This window comes from Eretmochelys imbricata, chromosome 1 (assembly GCF_965152235.1).
Source record: "Eretmochelys imbricata isolate rEreImb1 chromosome 1, rEreImb1.hap1, whole genome shotgun sequence".
Taxonomy (NCBI): Eukaryota; Metazoa; Chordata; order Testudines; family Cheloniidae; genus Eretmochelys; species Eretmochelys imbricata.
Genome location: NC_135572.1, coordinates 358,374,242 through 358,383,910, shown reverse-complemented (window position 1 = coordinate 358,383,910; position 9,669 = coordinate 358,374,242).

The following is a 9,669-nucleotide window of genomic DNA, read 5'->3' as shown; positions in this document are numbered from 1 at the left end:
AGTCTAAGACTCAGCCATCACTACGCCCAGTACAGTAACAAAGTGTTCACAAGCAGTGTTCAGTATACTTACAAACAGGCCAGGCTTGGGGATGACCGTCTCATCCTGCCGTGCCCCGGCGTCATCAGGTCTGGTCTGACAAAGCACCTTCACATTCACAGTTCTCTTTATACACCTCAGCTACCTTGCTAGCTTTAGCAAAATCCCAGTTTGAAGCAGTTCAGGCTTGCTCCTTCCCTTCTGCCAAGGCCTTCCTTTCTTATCTCCTCCCCCAACCCACTACCCTAACCAGGAGAACCATGGGAAGGTTTTCACTTGTTTCTTTTAAGACAGTTTCCCTTTGTCTTATTACTGCAGTTTTTCACTTGAGCAGTTCCTTTTGACCCAAACTTCTTTCCCACACTATAAACAATATTACTTATTATTCTCATGACCTTATTTTATGTGTTGATTGGGGCCTTTCCCGTACTAGCCACAAACCATAAAGCAGATATTATTTTCTTAACCAAACTTAAGCTGACTTTAATTAACTGTCCCTACAGGCAGAGACCAGGAGAGGCTGAGATGTCAGCAATATCTGAGGCGTCTGCGATGGCAGGAACTGATTAGGTGAGACCTGCCCGGGTGATCTCCACAGGTGACCCATGCTGCAGAGGAACGTGAAAACCCCCAAAGTCCCTGCCATGCTGACTTGGGAGAAATTCCCTCCTGACCCCAAATCTGGGGTGAAGTTAGACCATCAGCATGTAAGCAAGACCCACCAGCCAGGTATCTAAGACAGAGGATGCTCTGCACCACCTCACAACACTGGTCTATCCCCGCCAGTACCCCATCTCTCACTGTGGCCAACCTCTGATGCTTCACAGGAAGGCAACCTGCCACTCCCCACCCCACAATTACAACTGCATATCGAGGGGGCAATTCCTTCCTGACCCCTGGAGGCAACCACCTGAAGCCTAAAGGATGAGATTTAGACATTGCCATCATACACAGCTGCGAGTGGTATGCGCACATTGAGGGCTAGGGTGGCCACCCACCTAATGGTTGGTAGCTGGACCCCCCCAGGCCCCGCCCCCTGCTCTACCTCTTCCCCCAAGGCTCCGCCCCCGGCTCTGCCCCTTCCTCCCCAGATCAGGGCTTGTCAAATGGCACTGGGACACACAAGCCAGAACCAGGACTGTCTGGGTGAACATCAGAAGGGTGGCAACCCTATCAGGAGGGCAATCCTGGCAACCCCATTCTCCCCATGGCCTGTGAGGGAAGGGGATGACCAGGGGGATTCACAGAGTCACAGGCTGGACGGGACATCCATGCCCATCCAGGCTTACCCACAACACGCACAAACAGCTGAATTTCTGCCAGAGGCTGGATTAAAGCCTATCTTTCCGGAAGGTCTCTAACCTCATTGTAAAGGCCACCACCGCCCCAGTGAATGGTTCCAACATCTAACCGCTCCCACTGCCAAGAAACGGCTGCACCTTCCTGCACGGCTGAGTTGGTCTCATTCCGGCTTCCAGCCGTTGGATCTTGTTCCGTCTTTGTCAGCAAGACTGAAAAGCTGCCCAGTTTCAGCTCTCCTGTCCGTGTGTCAGATGCAGCAATCAAGCCACCGCACGACACTTCTCTTTGATCAGCTGCATCTGTTGAGCGCCTTTTAACCTCACCTGGGGCAGCTTGTTTTCCAGCCCCAGGATCATTTGTGTGTCCTGCCCCCTTTGAATTCTCTGCAGTATTTCCTTGCAGTGGGGACCGTGGAACATTGAAACAGAGAAGGAAAATGTCCTTAGCCCTGGCTTTGGCATCCCCTCCCACCTGAATTCCACCTTTCCGCGAGCATCATTTTGATCGCGCTGAATTTCACACCGCCACTTTAAACATTTATACAGAGAGAATGAATGGGTTGTTCAGCACTAAGGAAGCACAGGGCCAGATTCTTTCCTGATGTCACCCCGGGGGGGTTCGGGCTTGACACCAGGGCCCTGCACGTTTGACTGGCTGGTTATCTGGCTGGTGTTTGTGTCTGCGATACCTGGTTCAGGTTGTTTGCAATCAACACCATGTTTCACAACTCACATTCCTGCTACCTGCTCTGTTCCCTTCTCAGCCAGCGCTGGACAGGGAGCTTGGACGGGGAGCAGGTCTGAACTGTGCACTGCAGAGGAGGGTTATCAGTCGTGGTGTGTGGTGCCCAGCTTCGTTTAGACAAAGGAATAGTTATGCAAGAGCCCAGGCAGGAGTCCTGGTAGGCGAGCAGAATCCAGCTTGGCCGGGGGAACTCTCATCCACAACGAAACACTGTCATTCCCAATGGGGAGAATGGAGCCCTGTCACCAAAGGGTTTGACTTTATAAAGGCAGAGGAAATAAATCTCCCCTCCTCCTGGATAGACATGCATGACCCAGCACATACTGCTGTACCCCAGGAGGGGCTAGCACTGTGATCGAGGGCTTTTCCTGTCACGTTCGTAGGCTGGTAACACAAAACCCATAAATACCAGGGCCAGAGGAACCAGGTCGGGGAGGGGGATTAGCACCCCACCATGGAAATATTGTGGGGGATCCATCCCCACATAAACTCATGCACACGGCTTGGGGGCGGGGCGGGGAGCAGAGGTAAGAGCGGGACCTGGCAGGGCTGGGGTAGCGGCAGCTGCACCTGGGATCGGGCCGTGGACCCGGCAGGAAATACCAGGACCCCCCATTCCAGCCTGGGGCCACCCCCCCTTCCCCCACACTGCTCCCACTCCTATCCCTCCACCCCACCTCCCCCTTCACAGCAACCTTCCGCCTCCCAATAATCATCATCTCATTTGAGTCATGCCAGGCCCGCAGTGGCCTGCTTGAGGAAGAAGTTCGCTGCCTTCTCTGGCCCTGTAGCTTTGTACTTAGGTAGCTTATGACTGGGAGTGGTCTCCCTTGAGACAGCTGGAGAATGGGATCTTTCCCAGAGACACTAGCCAGCAGCACCCCGCTCTGAGTCTGCTTTGGCAATTCAGAGAGAACCCAGCCGGAACCATAGGGCAGGAGCCAGGCTAGTCTGGCCCTAAGCTTAGCCGTAGGGTAAGGCAGCAGTATGCAGAAGGCTGCAGAGAGCTTCTTCCCCTCTGCCAGCTCAGAGCATCTCAGTTGTGGTGCCACGTTCCAGCATTTGTGCACAGCCAGGCCTCTTTTTCGTATAGTCCAGGCCGGCTCTGTGAATCCACGGGTCAGCTCTCAATTAGCCTCTGGGGATGAGCTAAACCCTTAATCCAGACTGGAGTGGTTGTTCTTTGTGAAAAGGCCACTCATTAACAGTAAAACAAAACACACGCCTCTCTTCATGCCAATTCCAGCCCTTCCTGGCTCCTCCGGCCTGCAGACATACTCGGAGACCTCCAGCTAATCTCATCTGCAGTCAGTGTTTATAGCGCCTGCCCACCGCCGTGGTGTTTTGAGCGCCTCACCGAAATGACAGGAAGGCAATAAACAGACTAAGATAGAGCTAAGATACTGCAAAAAAGTATTTGCAAACATTTGCCTGAATTAAAACAACCCATCAGGTCCTGTGGTGTCTGTTGCCTGCTTCGATTCCCTATTTACACTTGAAAGGACTCTGTGGGTTTGGGAAACATCCAACCTCGGAGCAAAACCAATAACATGTGATCTAGCTGACCCATCACATAGTGTGAGATGTTACACTCATTTTGCAATAGCAAATAGTTTGGTGAAATACTTTTGCACTAACCGTTCACTGGGCAATTGCATATAACAAGCCCATCTGTTAGAACCAAAGTCTTCTCTGTAGATTATCCATGAGCAAAGTGCTACAATCATCTACTAAATTGTTCCCCATGAATAATCCAAACACAGCTGATGTTTGCCTTTCTCACTGTTTTCCACATGCACATCTATGTAATTGCATTGTAAATAGTAACGTGTTTGCTCATGGGGGGATCCTGTAGGCAACAACCCTAAGAAATTATTTCAGCTAGAGAAATAAGGCAGCAAACACTCTGAACTGTGTCAAGAGTGCTTAACACTCCGTTTCTAAGAACTACACTGCACCTAACCCCACCGCATTTCTCCAAGATCTAACTGCCGATACAATCATTCAGAAAGAACGTGTAACCCTATCGACTACAACGCCACCTGGTGCCTCCCAATAATATGACAAGAATGTCTTTTCTCTCTTTTGGAATATTCGGGTACCAGCGACTCCCGGGGAAGGGATGTTTCTTCCTCGCTGTATGATGTGTACGTCATCAGTCAACCTCAGTGATTCCCCGGTGAGCTCCTCTGAGGCCAGCCCCTTTGCGAATTGTCAGCTGGGTGGTTCCCAAACTAACAGCACCCAGGAGCGCCCATACGCTGTCACACCAGCAGCACAATATGGTTCTCCCCTCTCCGGGACTGAGTCGGGATGGATTCCTCCTGGGTCGCGGCAGTGAGCTCGCAGGCAGGCCCATGGGACGGAGACCATGTGCTGCATTGTGGTTTTGCAGATGAGCTCTGGCGGGATCGGAGCTGCACAGGATGCCCTGACCTGGGAGCCGCAGAAATAAACACACGGTTTACAAAGGGCCTTTCAGAGCCTGCCACTGTCTTGTTGGTAGTAGCATTAGTGGGTGGGCCTGGGTGGGCAGCCCCAGGGTTGGAGACCATAGGGGACTGACTGGGGAAACGAAGGTTATTCCCCTTTCTCCCCACACTGACCCTAGCCCCCCAACAGGGCTGCTTCCTCCCCCTGTGGCTGCCTCACTCCCTTCCCACTCAGCACGGCTTTGCTGCGCTCGGAGGCACCCTGGGCTTCTGCCGGATGCAGCGTGGAACCTGCCCAAGTTCTTTCAGAGCCCGTCAGCCAAGCAGAGCCCGAGCTTGGGGCCATCCAGCGCTAGCTGTGGTGTGCGGTGCATAGGGCAACCTGAACCGACCCAAAAGACCAGCAGGAGAGAGAGGGCCAGGGTAGAAGGAGGAGGGCAGAGCAAGAGAGGCAGCGCCCTGTCTATACTAGGCCCACGTTCTCTCGTTCCAGGACCCCAGTAACTCCTGCTGGCTCCTGGAGGGCGAGAGAGAGGGCTCAAGGGCTTTGAAACCTGCTTTGGGACCAGCTGAGGCTAATGCTGTTTAACCAGTGACTGGCGGCAGCCCGGGTGTGTGTGTGTAACACCAGGGAAAAAGTGGGCTTAGAAACAGATTCAAGCTGATTTGGATCAAGAGCCAGTGGTGGGTGGGGAAGAGACAGACGGGGGCCGGGGGGAGATTCCCCAGATTCGCTCCCAGCTTTCATCAACACAGAACTGTTTAAAAAAAAAAGAGAGACGTTGATTGAGAAGGGTGTGAGTGACTCGGGGAGGGAGGCTGGGTAGCAAAAGACAACACTGCAGGGGCTGCCGGGCTGGGGGCTGTAAATTAGAGCGTGTCCTGTGGCTAAACTCTCCCCCAGTTCCCATTTGGCGGCCCTTTCCCCTGAGGTCACAGTGCCCTCTGCTGACAAGTTCATTCCTTCCCACACGTTCCCTGTGCACATTCATGTTTCCTGTCTCTGGTCGCTGGCTGTTTCAACCCCTGTACAGAGCTGTATGTCTGCCCTGCACCATCCGCATGTACATTGACCCTCACCCCACCTCACCCACCAGCAGTGACTACATATTAGCTCAGTTTTACAAATGGGGAAACGGAGGCACAGATGCATTAAGTCAGTTGCTCAAGGCCACCATGTGTTGGTGTCCAAGCTGGAATTCAGGGCTCCCAATCCTCTGCTCACACCACTAAACCTTGCTGCCTTCCTGTGCTAAGGCAATGCAAACTGGAAGTGCTGACAGCAGGAGTCCCTGTACTTGCCTTTACCTTGGTGAGTCTAGGTTCAAACCCTGCCAGGCCACAGGTAAACTACATGGCAGGGGCTCACCCAGGCATTCCAGGTGGGCACAAGCCCTCCACCCAGTTTGGCACATGTCAAGGACTGGAACTGCAGAGGGCTGCGGGCTGGGATTGAGGAGTATTAGCAGAGCTGAGCATCTGGGAAGTAGCGGGGAGTTGAGGGGGAAGAGAGGGGCGGCTGCAGACAGAGGCCTCGACACAGCTCTGAGTGTGGAGAACCCAGAGCTGGACTAGCAGAAGTGGCTGCGGGTTAGGAATGTGGGGCACAAGCAGATCTGAGAGGGACGGGCCTGGAATAACAAGGGAGGCCAGAGATCAGGACTGAGGGGGCCGCAGCAGAGCTGGCAGGAGGGGGGATCTAGACTGGAATAATCAATGGGGCGACAGCTCAGGAGCTAAAACGTTGACAGAAGGGTTGGGGAAGTCCAGGGTAACGCTCGCCTGCACAGGGGACAGAGCTTCCGTGGGGGCCAGGCTGAGACTGGGGAGCAGACCCCACCGGACTGGAGGAAAGGCCAGTATTAAGCTGCCTCTGCAACCTTATTTGAGCCCCCTCGTGCGTCTCCATTTCAATGCAGTCGTTAATTACGTGATCTTATGGGGTGTTTGCCACAGGACCCGTCTCAGTCAGTTATTCGATATCCCTTTGTATCCTCCACTCAGCAGGAGCCCTAGGCCTTATTTAACCCACACCAGCCAAGCCCTACCCTGAACACCACATTATAGCGTATCTATGGGGCTCGCACCACAGTATCTCCACAAACGTGAATGTATTGATCTTCGCAACACCCCTGGGAGATGAGGGGCTAATTTAATCCTGGCATTGCCTAACTTTTGAGTGCCGGACTTTGCAACCTTAATCTTCGGTAACAGGGTGTTTGGACGCAAGTTCCTAAATTTTTTAAAAAAAGAGACCTTGAAACAGGAGAAATTCCATCATGTGGAACCATATTGACCCGCATCTTGGGTCACCGGCAGGGTGGAATAGTTAGCATAGGAGAGCAGTGTAACTAGTTGCAACAACCTTGCACCCCTCTGCATGTCCTCCTTCTCCTCTATGCCACCTGGGCCCAGCTGTAGGATCACTGAAGCACAGGAGAGACAGTCGCCCTGCTCTCAGTTCTGGTACCTGGCCCCCCACAGTGTCCCTTGGCAATTGCAAGGGAAAGTTCTGCTCAGCCCCTGTTGCCCTGGGATTGTGCATGGTCAATTGCTCTGGGAGATGGCCCATGCGCCATCCAGCCACATGTAGGAGTTGTGCGGAGATGGACCAAGCTCCCTGTAGATGGAACCTTCAGAGTATTTAGCTACCAAACACGAAGAAGTCTCTAATGAGCATGTGCTCATTGAAATTTACACCTCAGTGACACCAGAGCAATATACCTGGCAAACTTCAAGTCCCTGCTCCAAAGCATGGGAGGTGCTAAGGCTTCTCAACTAAACGGTTGTAAAAAAAAAAAATTAACATGGGCAAAACAATGTCTTTCCCTCTCACCCCAGTCTCAGAAATGGCTGAACTGATTCAGATGAAACTTTAACAAAAAATCCTTTATGTGGACACCTAGCGTGGGAAATTTCAGCGCATTACAGTTTGGAGAAGTTACAAACAACTGAAAAGTGAGTGTTATAATGGGAAATTGTCAGGCAACCTTATCTCGATAGGCATCACTGCCACCTCTGCATAGAATAGAATAGAGAATAGGATGGGATGGGATGGGATGGGAGTGCAGGTCAAAATTATGCTACTCTCAGGCCCAGACCCATAAAGCATTTTCTTGCATAAAGGAAAATATAAGAACGGCCAGACTGGGTCAGACCAAAGGTCCATCAAGCCCAGTATCCTGTCTACCAACAGTGGCCAATGGCAGGTGCCCCAGAGGGAATGAACAGAACAGGGAATCATAAAGTGATCCATCCCCTGTCACCCAATCCCAGCTTCTGTCAAACAATATATAACCAAAGTTAGAAATAACCATCAGAAAAAAACCCTGGGTCAGGAATGGAAGCTGGGCAGCTATGATCACCCAACTTCTCTGTGCAGGCCCCCCTCTCACTGGTCTAGACAGAGCTTCAGTTTCTCTCCTGGGCCTATCCATCAGCTTGGGGTTGTAGCTGTAACTGATTGGTTTTCTAGCCTCAGAAGCAGTCTGTGTTGGCTCCATATCGGTTTCATCCCTGCCCCACTGCCCTTTGTCTCAGCTGGGATGGCTGCCATTTGGAAGGGAAAGTTTATAGTGTCAAACATCCCAAGCATGCCAGCTATCCCCCATCTGGGAAAGCAGGAAGCCTGGGACACAGAAACCCACCGGCAGCAGCTTGTGCTTCGAAAGGCATGTTTCCAATGCTGCATAAAGGCAGATCAACAACAGCAGCCTCGTCTCAAGCCCCATGAGCGCTGGTACCTGCTCACAGCCAGGCATCCCTTGTCCCTGGGCAAGGAACAAAATAACCTGCAGAATGAAAGTTCGGAACAAATAGTTTCCAGCCAGCTCCAGTTTCAGAAACAAAACAATGGTCTTCCCTGCTCACGGATAACCAGCTGGGCAGGTAAAGGCATCAAACTCCCAGCAATACTCAGGGCCATGGGTGAACCAAGGGCTCGGGGAGGCTAGCCCCTGGCCCAGCCCACCCCATCCACCTGAGCCCCCCCTCCAAAGCCCAGAGCCGTTCCCCCCTCCCCCCGCAGCTGCCAGCCCCCCTGCAGCCCCGGATCACCTGAGTGCCTGGTGGGAAGCACGCGCCTCCGCCCCCCAGCCCTGGAGCACTAGGCAGCATGGCCCCAGCCACCTCCAGTCCCAGCTGCCCCTTCCCCAGCAGGCTTCCCTTCCCGGAAGAGAAGCAGGCTGCCTGGGCTGGGGCTAGCTAGCAGCAGGAGGGGGCCTTGGGGCGCAGGGTGGGCAGGGCTCCATGGGGCTGTTTGGGGAGGCACAGCCTTCCCCGGCCTATGATACGCACTGTCCATGCACAGGGCTAGGCCATTAAAAACCCAGACACCATCCTCTATCCATCGAGTGCTGATAGTCAGATAGACAGATAGCTAGATGGGTGGCTAGGGGGAGAGAGCGGGGTGATTGGCTGGATGCAGAAGCAGAGGGAGGGGAGGGTAGATGGATTAGATAGAAGTTTTGTTTCATGTTGGGCTTTGGAAGGGGAATTTACCCCAGACGCTTCTGCCCCTTAGCACAGGGCCAAAGATTCAGGGCTGAACTTAGTGCAGGATTGAAAGCCCTGGGGACTGACCCTTTACCCCACGACCACTTGTTCTCCTGAGCTGCATCTTGAGAGGGCCCTTGTCCAAGGCTTTGTGACAGTCCATAGTCAGCCCGGTATTGTTATTGTTCATATTGTTGCCCCTTTCTGACCTGAGCGGCTAGTCAAAAAGTTTTGGGCCCCCGGGGATGTTCCAGGTGGCAGAGGATGGAATCGGGTATTTTCTTCTATGCGGTTTTGTTTGTTTCCAAAGAATGTACAAAGTGCTGTGGCCCTGAGTCCAGAAGGAAACAGAAAGCAGGAAACAGCTTCTTTTGCTCACAGCACCAAGAGCACTCGTCTCATTCCAGGTTTCTTCCAGCGTCAGCCACTGTGCTTGCAGCTGCTCCTTTACACTCTCTCTCTCTCTGCCTTTCCCAGTTGGATCCGTTCTGCCTTCCCACACGCAGCCCTACCCAGAACAATAAACAGCCAAAAGCTCCTGGGTGTGGTCACACGCTCCTTTTCCCACAGCAACGTTCCAGCCAGCTCACGACAGTGCGATCGTAGCGCCCGGCAGGTTGAGCCCAGGACCGAGACCCCACTGCGCTAGGCGCTGTAC